The sequence below is a fragment of the Polypterus senegalus genome, chromosome 13, assembly GCF_016835505.1.
Source record: "Polypterus senegalus isolate Bchr_013 chromosome 13, ASM1683550v1, whole genome shotgun sequence".
Classification (NCBI taxonomy): domain Eukaryota; kingdom Metazoa; phylum Chordata; class Cladistia; order Polypteriformes; family Polypteridae; genus Polypterus; species Polypterus senegalus.
The window spans coordinates 11,358,017-11,383,740 of NC_053166.1; the positions used below are offsets into that span (position 1 = coordinate 11,358,017).

The 25,724-nt window shown below is 39.3% G+C and overlaps 1 protein-coding gene across 1 annotated transcript in view; it reads left to right on the plus strand.

Moving 5' to 3' along the window:
* Window positions 1-25,724, plus strand: part of LOC120543375 (collagen alpha-1(XXIII) chain-like) — a 146,254-nt gene that overhangs the window by 18,212 nt on the left and 102,318 nt on the right. The window contains exons 2-4 of the mRNA XM_039776417.1: window positions 7,780-7,787; window positions 9,258-9,284; window positions 24,516-24,542. The gene's annotated coding sequence lies outside the window, so the exon portion shown is untranslated. The remainder of the gene's footprint in view (window positions 1-7,779; window positions 7,788-9,257; window positions 9,285-24,515; window positions 24,543-25,724) is intronic.

Consider the following 25,724-nt stretch of genomic DNA (forward strand, 5'->3'; position numbering starts at 1 on the left):
TTTTATTCCTGACCGTAATATTTGCCATAATAAAGTCCAGCTTCCTGAACACTCCAGACGTGTAATCGTCTTTTTTTATTTTCTTCTTCTATTTCTGTGTGCCCCTTAACCCCCCAGCTGTGTCTGATTACCACTGGCGTACCTCCTCACGACCACCAGAAGCCTCCTCACCACCTGCGGTGCGGTAACTGCTCTCATTTGTCTGTGGAAGTAATTAAAGAACAAGGCAAGTCGATCAGGTTGGCTAGAGGCACCCCAGTGAGATGGGGCATAAAGGGCAGCCAAAACCAAGGGTTATTACAGAGGATGAACGTGCATTTGCAGGAACTGCATGTTATCATATTCCGTATTCTTCTGATGTAATCTGCATCCTATCTAGGTCTGGAGTACATGATGGTCTATAGGAATTTAGTCAGATTTGACTATTTAACACTTATTAGGATAACGTCGGTGGAGGAGATTGTGTTTGGGGCGGGTGAAACATCACCAATCACCAACATCGGAGATGGTTAATCATCTGTCAACCTGCAGGAATTAAGCACTGTGCTTTTCCAAACAAATATCTTCTCATTCTCAAGTCCAAGTGGAGGTGTTTAAATATCTCAGAGTCTCGCTCATGAGTGAGGCATGAAGGGACTGGGAGATCAACAGGTGGAACGGAGTAGTGTTTGCAGTAATGCAAATGTTCCGGTCAGTCATACTGGTCAGTCTGTGTTCCAACCCTCACCTGTGGTGACAAGCTTGACATTGAATGAGATTGCAGATACAAGCAACAGAAATGATTTTCATTTGCAGGGTGTCTGAGCTCAGCCTTAGAGATAGGGTGAGGAATGCAGATATTCTGAAGGAGCTCAAGATAGAGCTGCTACTTCTTCACATTGAAACAAGCCAGTTGAGGTAGTTTGAGCATCGGATTAGGATGCCGTCCTGCAGAGCTATCTCAGGCATGTCTAACAGTGAGGAGACCTCGGGGAAGACTAAGGACATGCTAGAGAGATTATATCTCTTGTCTGGCCTGGGAAAGCTTTGGTATCCCCCATAGAGGATGTGGAGAAGGTGGCGAGGAAAAGGGACTTCTGGGCATCGTTGCTTAGACTGCTGCCCCCTCAACCCGGACCCAGATGAGCATCAGAAAATGGATGGATGGATGTTATCCAAATCATAAATCAAGATTCAGGACATCCAGATACCCATAAAAAGCACTCATGGTATTAGAGGTTCTCACATTTGATTGTTATATGACTTTGAGTCACAGTGGACTTTATTTGGATTTTTGGCTCTAGCCAACAGAAATAGAATCTTTAAGTGAAAGCAACATTAAATAATTAATCACATAAACTGATCAGCCATAATGTTATAACCAATATTGTGTGGTTACCCTCATGCCCCCAAAACACCTTTGGCCCAACCAGTCATGGGCTTCAGAAGACTTCTGAAGGTATCCTGTGGTATCTGGCACCAAGAAGTCATCTTCATGTCACCAATAAGGGATCTCCCTCTGCCTTTACAGTGGATTCAGTACATTTTCAGACCCCTTCACTTTTTCCCGATTTTGTTATGTTGCAGTCTTGTACTAAAATCATTTAAATTCATTTTTATCTTCACCAAGATATTCAATACTTTGGAATGACAATGCAAAAGAAGGATTTTAGGAACTTTTGCAGATTTCTTAAAAAAACAAAACCTGACATATCCCACTGACACAAGAATTCAAACTCTTCAGCTCAGCACTTAGTTGGAGCCCTTTTAGCAGCCATTCCAAACTGGGCTGAGATGGACAGCTTCACGCACCGCCATTCTTCACATCATCATTAAGATGTTTCAGCACTTTGTATGGAGTCCACCAGCAATTATGAAAGTCACACACCTGTCTATGGAAGGTCCACAGGTGAGCAAATGAGGTCAAAGGAACTGCCTGCAGAGTGTAGAAACTGGATTGTGTTGATACTGGATCTGTTGAAAGCTACAAAAACATTCTTGGAGCACTGATTGTTTTAAAGAGCACAGTGGCCTACAAATTTCTTAAACAGAAGACGTTTGTAAACACCATGACTCTTTCTAGAGCTGGCTGCCCATCCAAACTGTGAATTTGTTGGTGAAGGGTCTTAGTAAGATAGGTGACCAATAACCCAGTGGTCACTCTGGCTAAGCTTCAGAGAACCTTTGTGGAAATTTGAGAAACTTCCGGAAGGATAACCATAAAAGTAGCACTCCACTGATCTAGCTTTTTTTGGGAGTGAACAGACAGGAGTCTGTCTTTAGTAAAAAGACATTTTGAAGCCCACTTGGAGTTTGCAGGCAACTAAGTTGTCAGACTGTGAGAAACAAGATTCACTGGTCTGATGAAACCTGGATTAGCTTCATGTCTGGAGGAACCAGACTTCGGTCATCACTTGTATAATAACATTCCGATGTTATTGGAACGCATTATGGTGTGGGACTGATTTTCAGTGGCAGGATCTGTGAGACTAGATGGGTTTGAGGGAATGCTAAACAGAGAAAAGTATAGAAATATCTTTAATGAAACATGCTCTAGGGTGGTCTGGACCTTAGCCTGGGATGAAAATTACAACAGAAGAAATCAAAAATAACATAGGACTGCCTGAGAGACAACTCTGTGAATGTTCTTGAGTGACCCAGCCAGAGACTGGACTTGGATCTGAAAATAGCTGTCCACCGACGGTCTCTATCCAATCTAACAGAGCTTGAGAGGATCTGTTTTGAAACCATTCATGATTGTTTTTTTAAGTAGGCTTTGGGTCATTGTCATGCGGAAAGTCCCATGGCGGAGACCAAGTTTTATGATACAGGGTCCTGCGTTGCATTCCAAAATTCCTTGTTAATCTTTGGATTTCATTATACCATTTCCAGTTCCAAGGAACCCAGTGCCAGAGGCAGCAACCCAAAAGCATTAGTGACCCACCTGTGCTTTATTTGATGTGTGTGTATGTGTGTACTCTATACACACAGACACACACACACACAGATGGATTGTCACCCTGGCCAGGGATTGTTCCTGATTTGTGCCAGATGCTTGCTGGATTAGGCTCCAGTCCCCTGCGACCCTGTTAAAGATTAAGTGGCCTTAGAAAATGGTATGGTATGAGATACAGTATATAGTAAGGGTGGCCAAGTAAGCAGATAACCTGAGGAGTCAAAAAATGACTGGTAACCTGCTATAATATATATACTTAAATATATATGAAACTGCACAAAAAATGAAGGGAACACTTAATTATTACAGTCTAACACCAAGTTAACGAAGCTTCAGGGATATCAGTTTGTCCAGTTTGAAAGTGATTGTGAAATTGTGAATCAACGTCACCTGCTTTGGTGCAAATGAAGGTGACAACAGATGCAATGGAGAGGCAAGAGTGAGATAGCCTCCAACAAGGGAATGGTGGCCATAGACATTTGCTTTTTCCTTGTCCTTCCTGAAAGATTGCATTTTGCTAGTGTCCTTGTCACTACTGGTAGAGTGAGGCGGTACCTGCAGTCAATATGTGTAAGTGCCATTGCATGAAGGTCTCTGAAGAAGGCCCATTTGTAATATTTTGAAATTTCCTTTTTTTCAGTTTTTGCTAACCTAAACTTTAAATTTAAACGTTTGGCAATTTACTACTTACCTTTTCATTATTTTAGGTCATTCTTTGTTTTTCAAATAATTACATTTGAGAAAAAAATGGAATAACTTTTGACCAGTAGTGTGTGTGTGTGTATATATATATATATATATATATATATATATATATATATATATATATATATATATATATATATATATATATATACTAATAAAAGGCAAAGCCCTCACTGACTGACTCACTGAGAAACTTTTAAGTGCTGGGTCTTAGCTAACATTAAATACAGCCGTGGACATCACACGAGATGGCACCAGCACAGCTGGGAACCTTCGATGCAAGAACACCAAGCGGCTCACGTAAACTGACGCAGTGCACAGACAAAAAGGAACAGTTCCAAAGAGTGCTGAACAAAAACCGAATTACACAATTGAGAAGGCAGCAAAAAAATATGAAGCGTGTGATACATACAAGCATATTCATAAGTGCAGCTACTGCGGAAACAAAGCACACAGTGGAAAAAGTCAATGTCCCGCTAAAGGAAGACAGTGTAAAAAAAAAAAAAACGTGCATGCAGTGTGTCACATCTAAGATAAAGAGGAAGATGAGCTGTTTATTGATACAGTAAGAAACAAATCGATGAATGAAACCTGTTATCTGCACTGAGTATGTACACGCGCTTCCTGATTCATTTTACCCTCGCATCCCCTTGGTTTGAGACGTATGAAAAAATATGCGGTTAACGCAGAATCATGTTACGTTATTTTAAAATGTTTCCTTTTCTTAGCACAAGCACAGCTGAGAAGCTTCGATGCATGTACTCCATAACGCGTTAAAAAAATAGCACATTTAATCACACTTTCAATTCCAAGGGGAACTTTTGTCAATGCATGATTTCCTGGTACATCAATTACATTGATGCACACATCAGAGCTACAAAAATGTTAGAGTCGGAATAAAGCACGTTCCTACGACTGATCGGAGGAAAATTTCATTTCAAAAGACTACCCGAGCGAAGCCTTGATAAAAGCGTGGTTTTGTGCACACTGAAAAGCAAGCAAAATTAGATGCATTACAGAAAGCAGACTTTGTGGCTCTTACTGGGGCTCATTGGACTTCCATGACCGTTAGTAATTCTAATTACATCTAATTACAAAATGTTCAATGATCACACTGTTTTAGCCTAATGTACAAAATAATTTTGGCTAAGGTTACTCAGAGTTTAAAAGTGAAGCTGGTCAAATTACCTTTTATGTTTCTGACTTATTTTTTTAAGAAGAAAAACTACACTTTATGTTGAAATTTTGGTTATTATTATTTAAAGACAATACTATTCTGAACATGTACTTAAAGTACTTAGAATAATACTTTATTTTTAAGTCTGCCCAATTTTAGCCAGGGATGATATTTTTGTTTCTGTTTTGAATTGAAATGCAGTTTAAAAGCATTATTGTTTCAGAAATTAAAAGAGCTTGAGTTTACAATATTCATGTCCATGTCTATTATTTGATTCTGTCGCCCACTAAAACCCTTTTAAATTAAAAAAAAAAAATTTGCGATTTGGGGCAAATTTCCATGTGTGATTACATATGATTATTCAAGATTAATTATTACCCAGCCTCTAATTAATTAGATTATTTTTTTTAATCGAGTCCCACCCCTAATATATATATGTAGATTTGTATATGTATATATATATATGTGTGTGTGTGTATATATGTGTATAGATGTATATATATATATATATATATGTGTGATGTGTGTATATATATGTTTATATGTGTGTGTATTTTATATGTATATACATTGATTACGTTATTTTTAAAATGTTTCCTTTTCTTTAACACACTACTTCTCCGCTGCGAAGCGCGGGTATTTTGATAGTAAAGATATATATATATAAATATATATATATATACAAATATAATATATATATATATATATATATATATATATATATATATAAATATATACCTGTTTAGAATATTCGTGTTTGTGTATATATGTATATATATATATAAACTGCTCAAAAAAATTAAAGGAACACTTTGAAAACACATCAGATCTCAATGGGAAAAAGAAATCCTCCTGGATATCTATACTGATATAGACTGGGTAATGTGTTAGGAACGAAAGGATGCCACATCGCTTGATGGAAATGAAAATGATCAACCTACAGAGCCCTGAATTCAAAGACGCCCCAAAAATCAGAGTGAAAAATTATGTGGCAGGCTAGTCCATTTTGCCAAAATGTAATTGCAGCAACTCAAAATTGTACGCAGCACTTTGTATGGCCCCTGTGTTCTTGTATACATGCCTGACAACATCGGTGCATGCTTCTAATGAGATGACAGATGGTGTTGTGGGGATCTCCTCCCAGATCTGGACCAGGGCATCACTGAGCTCCTGGACAGTCTGAGGTGCAACCTGGTGGCATTGGATGGACCAAAACATAATGTCCCAGAGGTGTTCTATTGGATTTAGGTCAGGAAAGTGTGGTGGCCAGTCAATGGTATCAATTCCTTCATCCTCCAGGAACTGCCTGCATACTCTCACCACATGAGGCCAGGAATTGTCGTGCACCAGGAGCCACTGTACCAGCATAGGGTTTGACAATGGGTCCAAGGATTTCATCCTGATACCTAATGGCAGCCAAGGTGCCTTTGTCAAGCCTGTAGCGGTCTGTGTGACCCTCCATGGATATACCTCCCCAGACAATCATTAACCCACCACCAAACTGCTCATGCTGAATGATGTTACAGGCAGCATAATGTTCTCCATGGCTTCTCCAGACCCTTTCACTTCTGTCACGTGCTCAGGGTGAACCTGCTCTCATCTGTAAAAAGCACAGGGCACCAGTGGTGCATCTGCCAATTCTGGTATTCTATGGCGAATGCCAATCGAGCTGCATGCTGCTAGGCAGTGAGCTCAGGGCCCATTAGAGGACAGAGGAAGTCTTTCTGGTTGTTTGGTCAGAGACATTCACACCAGTGGCCGGCTGGAGGTCATTTTGTAGGGCTCTGGCAGTGCTCATCCTGTTCCTTCTTGCCCAAAGGAGCAGATACTGGTCCTGCTGATGGGTTATGGACCTTCTATGGCCCTCTCCAGCTCTCCTAGAGTAACTGCTTGTCTCCTAGAATCTCCTCCATGCCCTTGAGACTGTGCAGGAGACACAGCAAACCTTCTGGCAATGACACGTATTGATGTGCCATCCTGGAGAAGTTGGACTACCTGTGCAACCTCTGTAGGGTCCAGGTATCGCCTCATGCTACCAGTAGTGACACTGACTGTAGCCAAATGCAAAACTAGTGAAGAAACAGTCAGAAAAGATGAGGAGGGAAAAATGTCAGTGGCCTCCACCTGTTAAACCATTCCTGTTTTGGGGGTCATCTCATTGTTGCCCCTCTAGTGCATCTGTTGTTAATTTCATTAACACCACAGCAGCTGAAACTGATTAACAACCCCCTCTGCTACTTAACTGATCAGATTAATATCCCATAAGTTTCATTGAGTTTATGCTATGTTCTGATTAAAAAGTGTTCCTTTAATTCTTTTGAGCAGTATATATATATATATATATATATATATATATATAAATATATATATATATATATATATATATATATATGCACAGAGTGGCCTATATTTATGTATATGATTGAAAAGACATTATTATCAGGAAACTACCAATATTATTAACAAGTAAAATAATGTAACATGAATATAAAAACCTTAAATATCTTTTCATCCCCTGTTCTCCACCAATGCACCATCCAAATCGATACGATTAAAAGAAGAAAAAAATACATATATATATATATATATATATATATATATATATATATATATATATATCATATATACGCACTGCTATAGTGAAAATCGATTCACCGTTATTCTGTATTTCAACACAGCAGGGGTTGCCCGGTCCAGCACATCATTACTCCCATTTTCAGGCTACACAGTGATGCCATTTTCATGCAGTAGTTTAAATGCTACAGCCTGTGAAACGTGATATATACATAAATATGGCCACCCTGTATACAAATATATAAATAAATATTTAACAGTTTAGTAATATTAAGTAATTTAGTAATTTAATTTATATGTATCTGAGCTGTGGATCAAGACTGTTTCTAGCTTTTTCACAAACAGACAAATAATGTGACTTTTTTCTCTCTCTTTTTTGTCTCCTCAGGGTCTCCAGTAAGTGTAGCGGTTTTGTGAAGATTTCCTTTCTTACTTTTTTTTATTCTGGCTTGCTTGCTTGCTGTCCCTCTTACTTTCTCTCTATCATTCTCTCTGTACTTTATCCTGGGATGCATTTGTGGTTTCATCAAAGCGCGTGGTGCTGCTTGGTAAGAAAATTGGTACCAGATGATCCAACTTTTGCTCAGTAGAATGTAGACAAATACAGCCTTTTTCAGCTTTCCTGCTTCACACAATGCCCTGAAGGAGTTTCTTTCTCTCTGCAATATAAGAAAGGGGTCAATTAACCCTCCCCTCCCAAAATATAAAAAAAAAAAACATGCTTAGTGAAGCTTTTTTGGTTCTGTTGTGGGTCTAAGAGTTTCAGACGCCACATTGGCATTGTCAATATTCAGGCAACTGTAGATCAAAGTGAGTCATTCCGGCTGATGGTGGGTACAAGAGGAGGAGCTACAACAGCCAATCATTGGGTCCATTAATGGGCAGCCTTGCCAGTACATGCAGTAAATTCTAATTATGAGCAGGCTAATGGAACACTTTCCCTTAACTAACACTGTTTATTAGACTGAGGAAAGGCTGCATCAGCAGTTATGTGCAGAATTCTGAAAAAGCTGGGTATATATAAAGCCTTTCATTAACCTTAATAAAGTTTAAAACTTTCTAGAATCATTTATATTTTAAGTCACCTCTGCTTGTCTGTTTATTTTTCAGTTTTACCTGCTGAAACCCTTGTGAACATGACACAGAGCTCAAAGAAGTCTATCTATCTATCTATCTATCTATCTATCTATCTATAAAGCCATCCAGATCTATCTATCTATCTATCTATCTATCTATCTATCTATCTATCTATATATTCTATAATGCCTTTCAGATCTATCTATCTATCTATCTATCTATCTATCTATCTATCTATCTATCTATCATATAGCTCCTTTCTTGTCTCTATCTATCTATCTATCTATCTATCTATCTATCTATCTATCTATCTATCTATCTATCTATAAAAAAATTGAATTAAATGGCAAACAAATATAAATTCAAACAATATGGAAAACTCCAAGCAAACTAAAATTCAAACAAACCGGGAGGCAGCATTGCCTTGTGGGTAGGGCTGCCATGTCCCTAGCATTGACTCACTTTGTAAATCTGAGGAAATTTCTTAATGTGGCAAGTGTACGATTTTAATCAAAAGATGAAATCCTTTTTGAAACAGTTTGTGATTGTGGATTACTTTGCCAAATGTTATTGTATTTTATGTCTACATGATTACTACTGAGTGACTCGTTGGACCTTTTCTCCGTCTCATTAATTCAGGGTGTCCTTCATGTTTTTGATGTGGCCCTGTATGATGTTGTCATGCTGAATGTATCTTGTTAAATGTCAGGCACTATATACACATGTGCCATTGAGTGTTTGCATGTTTTAACCCTTCAGTTGCTTTGTACTTTTTTCTAATCCTCACAGGGTGTGCCAGGAAGAGACGGTTATCCGGTAAATGATTTTCCTTTGTTGACTCTCTCTCTTTCTCTTTAATTTTGGACCCTTTAAATTATAATTTTACTTTCTTCTTTTTGAAATAAATTTGATGCCACATTTTCAAGAAATGGAATTTAATTAATTGTAGTATTCATAAGTCATCTATAACTTGCTGCTTATGGATGCCTTATAAATTGTTTAAATAGATGTGAGAGTGTGCACTGGATTCAAACTCCTTCACTTTCTGCACAGTTTATTGTGTTATAGATTTAATTTAATCTGGATGAATTTGTAATTGTTGCCTGTTCAGTCTTCATTCGGTAACTCATGATGACAAAGTGAAAACATGTTTTAAGAAAGGTTTGAAAATGTATTAAAAATCTAAAAATACTTAATTCATAGAAGTATTCAGTTTTAGAAGCCCCTTCAGCAGCAATTTGATCTTTAAGTCTCCTTGGGTAAGTCTCTATAAGGTTTGCACACCTTGATTTGGGCAGGAAGCATTCCTAAACTGCCCACTTCTTGGAGCGTTTCAGTCTGGGGTTTTGGCTGGGATACTCAAGGGTTTTCTTGGCTGCATGCTTTGGGTCATTGTCATGATGAAAGTTGAACCGTTATCTCAATCTGAGGTGGCATGCACACTGGAGCAGGTTTCCTGGGATGATCTTAGTGTATCTGGCTGCCTTCATCCTTCCCTCAATTTCTACTTTTCCACCATAACATGATGCTGAAACCACTGTGCTTCACTGTACGAATGGTATTAGGCCGATGATGAGCAGTGCCTGGTGTTCATCCGACTTAGTGCTTGGAGTTCTGCCCAATTGTCTCATCAGATCAGAGAATCGTTTTTCCTCCTGCTCTCAGAATTTTTTAAGCTGGCATATGCCTTTTACTTAAGAGTGGCTTCTGTCTAGTAACTCTACCATAAATGACTGATTGATGAAGTGCTTCTGAGATAGTATGGTGTGGTACCAAAATTCTTCAGTTTCACCATTCTTGAGGCTACTGTGCTCCTGAGAACGCACCAAGCTTTGGAAATGATTTCATCCTCTTGCCCTGATTGTTGCCTCACCACAAATTCATCAAGAAGGTCTATCCTTGGACTTCACGCCTTGGTTTTTGACCTGACCTGCAGTGTGAATTGTGGGACCTTCTATACACAGGTCCACATGTGCCTTTCCAAATGATGTCCAGTCAATTTAGCCTGCCACAGGTGGACTCCAGCCAATTTCTAAAAACATCTCGAGGAGAATTAAAGCAAACAGGAGGCACCAAAGCACAATTTGGAGTGCCACAGCAAAGGGTCTGAATACTTCAAGAATAAGAGAATTCAGCTTTTGATTTTTAATAAATGTTCAAACCTTTCTGCAGATGTGTTTTTAATTTGTCATGATGGGTTATTAAGTGTAGATTGATGGTTAAAATGTCAAATGTATCATTTTAAAATTAAATGTACAACACAATAAAGTGTGCAGAAAGTGAAGAGGTCTGAATACTTTCCAAATCCACTTAAAGTAAATCTGTGATTGGTCTGGATATGTCAGACTGTGTATGAGTGTGTGTGTGTGTGTGTGTGTGTTTGTGCATTTGGGATTGTTCAACCATCACCAACATTTTAGGATGTAAATAAAAATGAGAAAATGTCACAGTTATGGTAATGTTTAACTACATCTTTTTTGAATACAAATGACGGGGAGGAAACCTCATGTTTGTTGTTAACTTCTAATCATAGTAAAATGGGTTAATTGAGATATATATATAAAGGAAGACTATTGTCTGCCAAACATTTACTCATAAAAAATTATACATTCATAAATCAACTTAAGGGCAAACTGTTCTAGACAAACCCCAGCTTAGTTTAGCAGAAAGTGTTTCACAATGAGGTAACTTTACAGCTCTGGATCGCCTTCTAGTGATTAAAAAGGTGTAAAATACAACTATTTAATCATTAATTGTGCAGTAGAACCCCTGTATCTGTGGACTCAGTTTCCGTGGTTTTACTTTTCCATGGTTTCCTGTTGCCTGAAAATATTAAATGGTTAATTTCAAAAATAAACATTTGCTGTATTCTATGTGCAGAAAACCCAGCATATGCCAGCAGTGTGGAAAGGCTTGCCTTTGTGACTGACATAATTTTTGCCTTGCTGATGGACCTAGTACAGTATAAACCATCCTTTAGCCTCTAGCATTCTCACCTGGCAGTCCCAGTGAAGCGCTATACAGGCATATTACTCTTTCTTCTGCTGAATAATGTGTTGGCTGAAACGTCCTCAGTGTTGGTGTGTCAGTGAGAGGATGTGCAGCATTGTTTATAATGACTCTCAGGTTTGTCTCCATTCTTTCCTCTACCCAGTACCTCCACAGAGTCCAGAATGAGCTCCATTACTGAGCCTGCCCTTTTTATTAGCTTGTTGATTCAGTGGGCCTCTCTTGAAGTGATATTGCCATCCTAGCACACCATAGCATAGAAAATTGCACTGACCATCATAGAGTTATAAAAGATATGAAGGATGTCACATCCCACATTAAAGGAGTGCAGTCTTCTAAGAAAAAAGGACCTGCTCTGCCCTTTCTTATATACGGTAGTTCCTCTGTGTTCTGAGACCAGTCCAAACTGTCATTGATGTGGACCCCCAAGTACTTGTAGGAGTGGACCACCTGTACATCCACTCCTTGAATAGTGACCAGACACGGAAAATCTTTGGTGAGATGGAAGTCACTGAGCAGTTTCTTGGTTTTGTTGATGTTTAGTTGCCATCAATTCTGTTTGCACCAAGAAACGCCAACTGACTCCCCTCCTTTGTCTCACCCCATTTATCAGTACAGCCTATTAGTGCAGAGTCATCTGAAAATTTCTGCAAATGACATAACCTGCTGTTATATTACTAGTCTGAGGTGTACATAGTGAAGAGTACAGCAGCCAGGCCTGTTCATTGTGGTGCTCCAGTGTTGCTCACATCCGTATCAGAGACACAATCCTTAAGTCTCACCTGTTTCGGACTGCCTGACAGATAAGCCCATTATCAAGGATAAAACATAAAATAATTATTTCCTGATTCCTTTTGTTGTCACAAACACACAGAAGTATCTGAGAATTTTTTAAGTGACATGACGTACTGCTATATTTACAGTCTGAGATGTCCAGATTGAAGAGAAAAGGAGACAGGGCTGTTCTTTGTGGCGGATGTTGTTTATTTCACAGCACATGAAGGACTAAGCATATTTTGTTAATTAAGAAGTATTACTGATACATTTCCAATATTCAGTTTTAATTATCCCCTTTTAGGCACACTCACTGAAAACAATCAGTCCACAAATGCATGGTGGAGAACATGCAAACTTCATGCAGAGTCTGGAGATGTGAGTCCGGAATGACAGATTCGCTCTACAACTCTGCCTGTGTTAAAACATCTGTACTGAACTTACTTAACTTCAACCGGATTAAAATGAAGTGCATACCTAAAACATTTGTTGAGTTTTTGTCACTTGATTGCTCGCTAACTTCGTACTTAATCACTCCCTCGACACCTGTCACTAGACAACCAAAGCTTGCATATGCACACTGTTACTGGCAGCAGCAGACAATATCTTTGTGAAATAGCACAATGATTATTTGAAGTAACTTGATCATTTTTGTGAAATAATGCAATTCTTTTGTGAAATGATGCAGTACGTTCTTCAAAATGATACAATTGTTTTGCAAAATAAAAATATTTATGAAGTAACGCAATACTTTTGGAAAATAACCCAATAATAATTGAGAACTAATGCTATACATTTGTGAAATAACACAATTTTTTTAGTGATGGAAATAAGCCTCTGTAAATATGCATAACAACATGAAATATAAAAATAAAGAACATGAAATATAATGGTTATTATATATTGATGTATATTTTGTGGAAGCCCCTTGGGAATGTTTAGAGGACAGTAAAATTCAGTTTAAAAGAAAAGTCTCATTACTTGTTGACGAGAGAGCAGGAGAGTTAATAAGAAGCCTTACAAGAAGCCTTAATAGACAGCAGTTTTTGTTAGAACTCCAGAGGGCGACATTTCTGTTTGTAATTACACCAGTGAGCACAGTTTTATTTTGCTGAGGAAGTAAACAAAGACAGCTGGGTTGGCACCCCAACATTTATCTTAGTTATTAACTTGTTATCACGACCACACTATTAATCACCTTAACTCGGTCAGCCGGAAATCGATGCATGACTGTATTAGTTTCTTTACATTATAGTTGATATATGCTTACAAACACCTTTGTTAGTCTCTTTTGACCTTGTCCTTTGGCTTATGATTATTGCTTAGTTTGTGTGTATTTCCTGTTTTTTTGACTTTCTTACTGTGCCCCCTGATTTCAGTTGTTGGTTTCATGAACTGAGTTTCTGTTTCTCGATTCTTGATCCCCTACTTTTGATCTTGCCTAAGGTTACACCTCTTCTTCACACTGCTACTGTTTAGTACAGGCGGTACAAACAGGAGGTCTAATCACGCAGACACTTAACAGAAAGCAATGGTTTTCAAAGTGGAAGATTGGCTTCTAGACTATTTGAAGGAGGTTATTGACCCCCAAATTATAATGAGGGCCAAAAGACATCCATTAAATCGTCCGTCTGTTTTAAAGCCCTTTCAGTAAAGGATGCTGTAAACAGAAGAATTTACAAGGTTAAACATCCTTCTTTTTTACTGTAACCACTGTCTTTTTGTAACTCCTACTTTAACGGCAACCATCCTGCACTGTAAAGAATCATCAGAGTGACCATCAACAGGACACAGGCACAGGGAAAGTCTTAATAGATCATTTACTTTATGAAAACATCTATAATCTTTATCTATAAAAACTTTAATAGAGTTTCCTCACCTGATTCAAGGCCTACTTTAATCTTGCTGTAAGTGCCACCCTTGGCTCTTACCCTCACTCACCACTGGCATGGTATTTGTGACTTTCTCCTTCTGATTCTTCTTGAGCTTTCCCTGTCTGGGAGTATGTCCACATCACTACGTTTTCATTTAAAATATGAAAACGATTTAAAGCTGTACTCTTATTTTAACATAGTTTACGAAAGTATCTCTGTCCACCTTAAATATCTATGATGTAGCCGATCATCTACACTGGGCATGAAAGCTGCCAGTCATGTGATTAATTGCCAAATTTTAGCGACAAATAAATTATTTGCCTTTTGTACATTGTAAACGTCATACCTGAAAAGGAACCCAGAATGACTAAAGGATCGGGGAGTTAGCTTGTTCAGAGTATATACTCCACCGACATGCTAGAGGGCAGGCTGGGAATCATAATCCCGTAAGACAGCCCTGCTGGGTGTACCGAGGGAGCTAAAGGGATTGACCTTCCCTACTTTATGACACTTCCGCCTGACCTGGAAGTACCTTTTGCTGGACTGTGCCCAAACACCTGTACTTTATGGGTGTGGCTTAAAAGGGGAGTCGGAGTTGGCAAGCAGAGCACAATGATTGAATCTAGGAAAAGAAGTGTTAGGAGGAAGCAAATGACACCCCCTAACTTTCACAGCATGTGTGCAGCATTCACACCTTGCAATATGTGATTTAGATGCATCCAGGTAAACAGTGAAACAAATGCCATAGAAAACTCCTCTGTGTCCACTATGTTGGGATATGGTTTACTCCACCGGCAGTTAAAGTATACGTACTGGTGACCCACACCCGACCCACAGAGCCTTGTGCTATAGCGGGTCCACAGCTCCCGTCAAAAAGGCCAGTTTTAAATAAATAATCACCGCACTCATGGCTTAGTGAGGGGACGTGATTGTGTGGCTGAAGCGGGTCCTGGGGAATTTGTGATGTGGGTGTTTCTCACCTAAGTGCACAGGTGAGAGGCGGTCCACATCCGTAATTGTTCCCGGGAGCCGCTGATTGCCACAGGTGAATCACACCCCCGTTATAAAGAGTAGCGCGAGGCGGCTGAGGGAGAGAAGAAAGAGAAGGAAAAGGAAGAACAGAGGTTGCAGGAAGCAGGATGGAGAAAGTCGGTGCGAGCAAGCGAAGGCTCGCAGGCAGGCAGCTGGACAGTTGAACCCTAGCAGGGGTGTTTGGCCAACACCTAGGGCAGTTGGAAGTGGTTGCTCCTGCTGAGCATTTTATTGAGGAATGGGAGTGACCGGCAGTAGGACGGCTGGCCGCATAAGGCAGAGATGGCAGCGGGAGTCGGGAGTCTTGGGTGGTGAATTCCCTGACGTGAGCATCCTGGTCGTTAGGGAAGCCAAGTCTCGATCTGGAGAGTGCTAGACCGAAGCCAGGAACCGGGAAGCCTACAGACCAGTTGAGTGGAAAGGTCAGCTGGAGGTAAGGCCACTCTTCTGTTGCAAAGCCCGATGGGAGAAGCAGGGGAGTCGCCAGGTAAAAAGAAGACACCAGGCGTTGTTTTTTGAAAGAAACTGTTTCCAGCATTGTTTTAACCTCATTTTTGTTTTTAAAAGACTTTTTTCCATTGGATGTTAACTTTCACTTCACTTCTGTTTTAATGGATTATTTATTTAAAGATTTGATGCATTGCACTATTAATTGAACACTTGTTTTGTATTTGCTTTTTGTTGATTTTAAATGAAAGCACTTGGCACTTTAACACCATCCCCTTGCTACATTGTAGTGCCTCACTGCCGTGCTCATCGGTAGCATTACCGACAGTGCAGGGTTCAAGGGCTCCCGGAGCAATCAATCGTTTGGTTGATATATTTTTAATTATGACACAATAAAACTGTGTCAAACCCAGTTATCCCACTTGCAGTACAGAAATAAAGTATTGTATTTCAATGCAGTTAACATGTTGGATTGCATTTAATTTTGGTAATGAATAGTTTTCCATACACTTCACCATCCTGTTTCGGCTGATGTGGGAATACCCAGTGTATAAATGGTTGAATCATGTGCATTTTCATTTGTTTTTGTATTTGCCAAGATATTTTTGTAAAAAGTATAAAATGGCAGTGTGATTCAAAGATCGTTTTTGCTTAAAATCACTATTTTTAAATGAAAACTTAGTAAAAGCAGATGTAGCCTCAGTTGAAGTAAAGGCAATGTGTATAAAGTGATAAAGTGTGATAAAGTCAACCTGGAATTATATTTGTGTCCTCTGCTTGCTTTTCTCTGCTATTATAACCAAAATAATTCAGGAAACAACAATATCAGCAGTCTCAACATGGGGATTAATATCCACTAACATTCTGGCTTTGAAAACTGGACATATTTGGTAGAGTTTAAGTCTTTTTCTATTCACTTATGGAGCCTGATACCCCTTAGCCTCATTGTAAGCTGTATGAACAGACAAGATATAAAAAAACACTTCACTTTAGAACATAATTATTTTTTGCCAATTAATATAAAACCATGACTGTGAAGAATTAAATTGCACCTGAAGAACACCAAACTTGTCCTTTCACGCACAAATGCAAGACTGCCTCCAAGACCCCTAGTGGAAAATAAGTGTAACAACACTGAATTCAGAACTCGAATCAATTCTTCAGACAAAAGTTTATGGAAATCAGAAACAAACTAATCCATCATGCAGATAAAGTGGAGACCATAGTGACGTTTAAAAAATCATCTGCCTAAAATATCCTGAAGACCCAGACGGGGACATGCCATTAGGATAGCCTCTCGGTGCCAGAAAACCTGCAACAGACTGAACCGCTTCAGAAATGGATGGGACAACTTTGTTCTCAGCTCGCCGAACACATTTCATAAACTGAACGTTTTTCTTCTCTCATTTTTAAAATTTTTGCATGTCCTTTGGGAGCTGAGGAGCAGCACCAACATTTATTGCAGATGACTCCTATGTCCCCATTAATCAGGGATCTCAAGACCGTACAAGATCTGTTAACTATCAACATCCAGCCTATAGTTTGCACATTCAAGAAATAAAAAAAGTTAAAGCCATTGATGATTTATAGTGCTCCTAATTATCAAAGCAGATCCCCCTTCTGAAGGAGAACAATGCCTCGCATGTGAAATGTCAAAATACATTTGGTGATTAATGGAGAAACCGTCTGTAGGCTTGAAGCTTGACCCACTGCAACAACTGGCCCGTTGTGGTCATTAATGCGACTTCCATCTGAGGCTGATAAAGATTATGGCAGTGCTCTCTCATGCTACTCTGCAAGATGTTATTGGGACATTAAAGTGTATTTGTTCAAATTTATGGCAAGGAGTCATCATGGTGAGTGTTGTTCCTCTCCTGAGTTTTATAACTGATCTTTTCATCTCCATAGTGTTTGAGAAATGGCAGACTTTCTTTGATAAGACTGTTTGAACAAAAACAGATTCAAAGCTGCCACTATTGTGGAAACTTACAAATATGCAATAAAAAGACAGTGGTGGGAGCAGACAGTCAACAGTGAACCAAAGAATAAGCAAGCAATGTATAATTCTGCGAAACAGTGCCTATAAAAAGTACTCACCACCATGGAGGTTTTTACATTTTATTGTTAAACAACATTGAATCAGTGTAGTTAATTTGACATTTTGACACTAAACAATAAAAAAGACTCTTTAATGTGAAAGTGAAAACAGATCTCACCCCCTTGAAGTCCGTTTTTAGTAGATGGCAGCCATGACAGCCTTGAGTCTGGGTGCTCATGTCTCTGTTAGCTCTGCCATTCCTCCCTATTCTTCTTCTTTGTAGAACTGCTACAGCTCAGTCAGGTTGTGTGGGGATTGTGAGTGAAGTTCAGCCACACGTTATAGTTTGGTTTGAGATCTGGACTCTGACTTGGACACTCCAGGACATCCACATTGTTGTTTTGAAGCCATTCCTGTGGAGCACTGTTACTCTTTCTTGCTGGAAAACAAAGAAAGCAAAAAAAAACAAAGGTTTTTTCTTGCAGACTCCATCGAGATTTCCTCCAGGATTCCCTGTATTTTACCACATACATTTTTCCCATCCAAGCCATCCAGAGCCTGCTGCAGAGAAGCATCACCGCAGCCTGATGTTACCACCTCCATGCTTCACAGTGGGGATGGTGTGTTTTTGATAATGTTCAGTCTTTGGTCTGATGGACAGAAAGCTCAATTTTATTCTCATCAGACCATAGAAGCTTCTTCCAGGTGACTTCAGAGTCTCCCACATGTCTTTGCTGAGATATGCTGAGATTTTCTCCTACAAAGCTGTAACTAGCGATGCAACCGAGCACAGTTGTTGTATATATATATATATATATATATATATATAGACACACTAGGGGGCTTTTCCACCCTTGCTCGCTTCACCTGCCAACCCCCCAGCCTATGTACTCGCCAGCCACTTTGCATCTCTGCTGCTCGCGTATGTGGATTTCACTTTCACCAAACAACAAATCTTGTAATTCTCGCGGATAGGCTTCTTCATTGGGAAGAAACACTACTTTTCCCTGATGTCAACACAAATTAATGACACTTCTGTCATATCATCTATGTCCATATATTCGATCTCTTTACACTGTTCTGTTATTTCACTGAGTAATAATTTCCGTTTGTTAGTACTAATGCGATCTTTACTTTCAGCTTTTTGAGACTTTTAAATTTTAGTACTTTCATAATCTCTAACCTGCTCTGCATGTGTATCGCGCCAACGTTTTTGAACCTCTTTACAACATTCTACTTTGTCTTCTACTCTTTGTCTTTTATTTCTGACCCCACTTGGAGCTGAAAGCGTAGGAACTGTGTCTGACAATAGCATTTACAATGGACCGTGGGTGTGCCAGCCACTTCGCGTCTCTGCCGCTTGCATATGTGAATTTCACTTTCACCAAACAAAAAATCTTTTAATTCTCGCGGATATGCCTCTACATTGGGAAGAAACACTACTTTTCCCTGATATCAACACAAATTAAATCTCTGACAAAATCTACATACTTTTGTCATATCACCTATATCCATATATTCAATCTCTGTTCTGTTATCTCACCGAGTAATAATTTCCGTTGATTAGCGCTAATGCAATCTTTACTATCAGTTTTTGCGATGGTTGTAAATGTTTGAGAGGAGGGCGGGACTTTTCAAAATCTCTTGGCAAAAAGTCTCGTCTTGCAGGACCTGAAATTATCTCTCGCGGGAGTTGAAGTTATTTTCGAGAAAGTCTCGTCCAAGGATTTCCTTTTATAAATGAGAGATATACACACACACACAAGCACAATTGATTATTCTCGAGAAACAGAAAACCATTATCATGATTAAATCATATAATTTACAATATAAACATAAACATTTATAGAGTACTAATCATATAGTTATCTAATTAATTAATTTAAACTTCCAGCTAAATAACTGGTCAAATAGCTAAGAATTTCTTGTTAGTAATTTAGTCAGTCAATATATATGTAAATATATACACATACATACATACACTACAACAAGTCAAATGTTTCAGCCATTTAATATATACTACAGTATACAGTATATGCTGTTCTGTATGTTGATATTTTGACTTTCCTCTCTCTTTCTCTGTGCCTCCACTCCAGGTGAACATTGTCAGCTCTGACTTACCTGGGTATGTTAGATTGGCTTCTTTTATACCAGACCCAGGAATTCTTCCAGTGTCACAACATTAACAACATTGCAGTCCATTAGAACCACAATTCCCAGGCAGCTTTGCGGTTGTGCACACAGGAGTCCTCACTGAAGAATGCTACCACTTGGCACTTTGGTGGAGCCTTCTCCTGTCCTCCTCTTAAGCTGACCTCCTGACTGATCAAGTGAACCATCGACCCAGGCTCTTCATCCTTTGTGGTCCCCCATTAATCCCATACGAAATGTCAGTCCATCCGTGTCTTCTGTTACTATATATTCATATGCATACATAAGAACATAAGAAACCTGACAAATAATAGAAAGATTATACAGTATATATATATATTTTTCCCCTCAGGACAAATAAAGTTCTATCTATCTATCTATCTATCTATCTATCTATCTATCTATCTATCTATCTATCTATCTATCTATCTATCTATCTATCTATCTATCTATACAGACGGTGACAAATGTGTTGGTACCCCTCCATGATAAAAGAAGAGTCCACAATCGTCTCTGAAATAACTTGAAAGTGACAAAAGTCATTGGCACCCATCATTGTTTATTGTATATTTAACAAAATTCAGACTACACTTTAAAATTTTTGATTCAACAGAATACTTCAAATAAGAGCATTGATCAAAATGTCATGGACAAAAATGATGGTACCCTTAACCTTTAGAGTTTACAGTCACTGCGCACAAGCGTTTCTTCAAGCTCTCTATGTGTCTTCTGCACCTGTCCAACGGTTGTTTGGCCCACTCGTCCTCAGCAAATTGCTCTGGCTGCATCAGGTTTGAATGGAGCCTTTTCTGGACTGCATGTTTCAGTTTTTTCCATAGATATTCGCTAAGGTTTAAAATCGGGGCTCATAGAAGGCCACTTCATAATAGTCCAATGTTTTATTCTTAGCCATTCTTGGGTGCCTTTTGCTGAGTGTTTTGGCTTATTTTCTTAATGGAGGATCCAAAGCCTCAGAGGATCCTTGCCCATTGCCCCATGCACTCTTCCATCAGCAAGACAGAATTTTACTTGTGCTCTTTCCCTTAGTTGTACATGAGGAACTTTAAGCTTTTCATAAGGGTATGAATGCTACCTGTATCTACAACTGCCCCTCCAGTGACACCTCACACTTGTATGAGCATCACTAAGAGTTCAGCTGGGCTTTCCCTCGTTGTTTGGGACAGGGGGCATCCCAAGGCATGGAACCCTTACAAGACCCACCAACCCCAATGGCCATCCAGTCCTTTTCCACTTGGGACTCCAACTTTACCAACTCATCCACCTACATCACAACTCCCCTCAGAATAGTTGCCACCTGAGGGTCACATGCTTTAAGGGCACATTGCAATATCTCTTACTCATGCATGTCAGAACACCACAGAAAGGCACAATGCACAGAATTCAAAGAAAAAGTCCTTGAGGCTCTGTGATGGCTTTTACACAAAGTTCCAGAGGTTCCAACAGCGCCTGGTATTCATCTGAGAGAAAGGCATCCAGAAAGACAGTACAAATCTCCACCCATTTGTTACATTTGTGCCGCTCCATAAACCACCAAACGTGTTCCGGACTACTGAGTGCCGTGTTCAGAAATACCCGCAGTTCAGCACCACTGAGAGGATTCAGATCCACGAACAAGTCGACCTTCCTCTACAAAGTCGGCGATGCTTGTGAGTACACACTTTATATAAAACAGCAAATAGAGTAGATGCAAACAGTTGTATTGCAGCTTGATATTCTAATTCATGTTAGCTAAAATTGCACAGTTAGTGTTGTTAATAACTGAAATCCCCATTGGAAATACTGGCAAACCTGCAGTCTCCTTGCAGAAAGTGCCCTGGTTTACTGGAGTCCAATGCTCTAAGTGTTGGCACTATTTGCAGTGCCCCCTTGATATCAGTGTCGGTATTATTTTTCTATAAAGTGACCATTAAACCTGCAGTGGGCTGGCTTCCTGCCCAGGATCTGTTCCTGCCTTGTGCCCTGTGCTGGCTGGGATTGGCTCCAGCAGACCCCCGTGACCCTGTGTTAAGATATAGCGGGTTGGACAATGACTGACTGACTGACTGACTGACCATTAAGCCTGACAAATGTGAAAATCCCAGGACTATTTGCCTTTTAGTTTATGTAACTTGTCCAAAGCAAATGGAGGTTCCTCTGTCTGGCAGTATTTTTCATCTGTGACGCTAAATTTAAAGGTCATTAGAAATGGACTGCAGATGCCCCCTGGGCAGATTGCTGGTTTACATATTTCTAGATTCTACAATTGGTTTCTAGCTAAATGATACACCACATGCCAGGAGAATTGTGTCACCAGGTCCTCTGTTGTGTAAGGCTGCATGAACACAAAAAAAACTTGTTTCTCATTTCAGTGCCTTTAAAGTTTAGAGTTGCGGGAACCACACTGTTTTCTCAGGTGCTGACAAGAATACAATCGTTTTGTTTTCATGGAAATCTGTGTTTTCTGGTCTGGCTCATAAAATGGAAAGCTGCGGTAGCACATAAGGACTTGTGGTCTGAGGTGACTAAATTACGATAAGCACTTTTTATGTTCTTTTTCTTAACTCTTTAACAGATGCTGGGATGTCTGTATAGTCTTCATAGAGTCTTGTGTTACCCTTCTAGAATTATATACTGGCACAGTAGTTAGTGTTTGCTCCTCATAGCTCCAGGGACCTGGGCTGAATTCCCAGCCGAGTCAATGATTTCTCCCCTCATCCTGGAGATATCTGTCCTGTTTTAACTGTTGATCTCTCTGGTGAAATGATGTCCATTTCCAAGTTGCTCAGCCTTGCAACCTAGATAGGCTTTAGATCTCAATGATGCTATAATGAACTGAGTAGATCGAGAAACTGGATTTATAAATATTTATCTTCTGTACCTGCATCTACCTAGCTGTATCTCTTAGTCACATGCCACTGTTGTCGAACAAACCTTAACACTCTTAAAAAAAAGCATCAATGGCAACACTAGAATAAGGCCTACCTATACCACATCTGTTAGTCACATACCGTAAATATGATAAGAGCTTGATCGAGAGAATTTGATTTGTCACCCGAGGGGAAAATTTTCGCAATCACTTCAAATGAAACTCAGCACAGTTATTAACTTTGGAACATGCTAGAAGCATACTGAATTTGAATAGGCATGAATTGCCTTTGTATTTGTTATACAATTTTCGTATTATAGAGTAGCAATCATGATCATGGACTGTACTTTATTTCCATAAGAGAAGTGAACAATAGCCTACAAGTCATGTCACTTATCACAGCTTTATCTTTTTTTCACTCCTACATGCACTTCTCCTTCACTTCCACTGGTGTATTCCTTTATGTGATTCACCATTTAGTTGAAAGAATCCTGCTGAATCCACTTTATCGCTGCCTTTGAGGATTTTAAAGGCCTGGATGAGGTACCCACACAGTCTCCTCTGCTTGGGACTAATCAGGTTTAATTCTCTGAGTCTGTCACAGTAAGACATGCCCTTTAGTCCCAGGATGCACTTGGTTGCTCTTCTCTCCACAGCTTCAAGTGTTGCCATGTCTTCCTTGTAGCGTGGTGAACAGAACTGTACACAATACTCCTGTGGTCTCACTAGTGTGTTATAATGTCCCTTGACTTCTATTCAACAGTGTTTACAATATAATCTAACATTTTATTTGCCTTTATAATCACTTCTACACATTGCTTGCTCAATTAAAATGTTGTATGACCACAAAGCCCTAAATCCTTTTCACAGATTGTTTCCTGTAGCTCAGTGTCTCCCATCTTGTATTTGTAATTGACATTACTTTGCACATGGTATAGCACTTTGTACTTTCCTACATGAAAGATTCTCAACACAGTTATTACTTTTGGACCATACTAAAATTTGAGTAGACTTGACTTGCCTTCATATTTATAATACAATTTTTGTATTGTAGAATATCAATCATGATCATGGACCATACTTTATTTTCACATGAGCCTACAAAATTTATCACAGTTTTAAATGCACTTTTCCTCGTTTCCATTAGATTTCCTCAGTACGTGATTCACCATTTAGTTGAAGGCAGGAATTAGGTCCCCACACAGTCTCCTCTGCTTGAGACTAAACAGGTTTAATTCTTTGAGTCTGTCATAGTAGGACATGTCCTTAAGTCTTGAGATGTTCATGGTTGGTCTCCTCTGCACAGCTTTACAGTTTTTTCTTTTTTTCTTACAATGAATTTGGAGATGTGCCAGTGTACTCGGGTGTGATCAGTTAGCTCCTAAAGAAAGAGAGGTCGCCTGGGCTCATGAGAGAAAAGGGACTGTGCTTGAGCCACCATAGCCACCACTTTGTGCAGTCCATTAATGAGAATGTTGAGAAAATTGATGAAAAGATGGATGTGTGAATGGATAAAATAAATTTGCAAAAATGTTGGTTTATTTTTTCCCTTTGATGTGCCTCATTTGCTATTATGGTGTTACATCATTCGATGTGAATAATACTTTAACATTCAGGAAACCTGAAGGGGGAAGAAAGCTTTCTCAAGGAAAGGTAAATAGCACAATCTGCGCTTAAGTGCCTGCATTCACAGTTGGTTAACACAACTGTGTGAAACTGCTTAGGAACTGTTTTGCTTGGGGCATCTCATCCACCGCTGTCTCCTTAAAACCTTCTGCATGCCATGCGTACTGTATGTGCTGTTTGTGTAGAGTTTAACTTTTATTAAATTGCTTTTATTTTCTTTTTCATTTTAGGGTCCACTTGGATTGGATGGAAAGCCGGTGGGTAGCCAAAATGATAAGAGATATTCTACATTAATAGAATGGAATATTTTTTTTTATTTCACATATATTTGTGTAACTCTGGCAATGAGACGTTTCTGTAGTGACTGCACAGGGCAAACGTCGTTTTGAATAAAGATGGAATCAGATGATGGATCATAATGGATTAGGTAGAGCAGCTTTTTTTATCTTAGACCTTGGGATACTAGATCATAGGCCGTCGGAAGTACTTCTAGGTCAAACAAAAGCCCCACAAAGTAGGGTTTACTAATCCCAGCAGCTCCCCTGATGCATTCCATGGAACTCAAGAGGGCTGCCCCATGGGACTACAGGTCTCAGCGTGCCCTTCAGGTGTCTGTTTGGGAGTCCTAGCCCAAGGATACTGCCATCTAGTGTATCGGGGGAGCCACTAGTCCAAATACATTGTCTCCCCCGTCACTCAATTATACTGCCCTCCTAGACAGGTAATGAACTTTGGTCCATCTCTGCAAAGACTCTAGCATATTCACTCTGAGGTTGCCACCTCTTGCCAAGCTTCTGGCAAATGCAGAGAATAGCACGCCTTTCTTCTTGTCCATTTAGTATGGAAGTATTGGCCAGGTGATAAATCATACACTATCCTGGCCAGATCACAATAGATAGATATGAAAAACACTATATGATAGATAGAGAGATATCAAAGGCACTATATGAAATGGTGCCCATTGCACTCAAGCGCTATTTAAAGTAACGGTTGTTGTTTTATCTTTGTTGTCCCTACTTGATCCTTCAGTCTTCTAAATTAACCGACAATTCCAACTCAGGGGAATGTGGCATTTCTGTGAAGGTCTTGTTCCTTGAAGCCAAAACAAATTCCAGCTGTAATGGAAAAAACTGATTTGGAAAATAAATGGATGGAGAAACAAATGATAGCCTCAGACCCAGCCAGCCCTTTTTACATTTCAGAGTTCTAGTGCCCATTTCTCTGTTTTGGTCTTTTGGTCTAATTTAGTGAGCAGTAAATGAGGAGTCTAAACAGACTTCCTGTGTTAAGTATGTTTATTTAAAGAACATTAATGTTCGCTGCCTTCGTTGTCCCACTTTGTGTCATTTTTCCAATAAATGTTTAGATAAATTTCCTGAAACACTTTAAGTTTCCTAACAACAAATGAGTATTTCAAGTAAACTCATTAAAACAAAAGT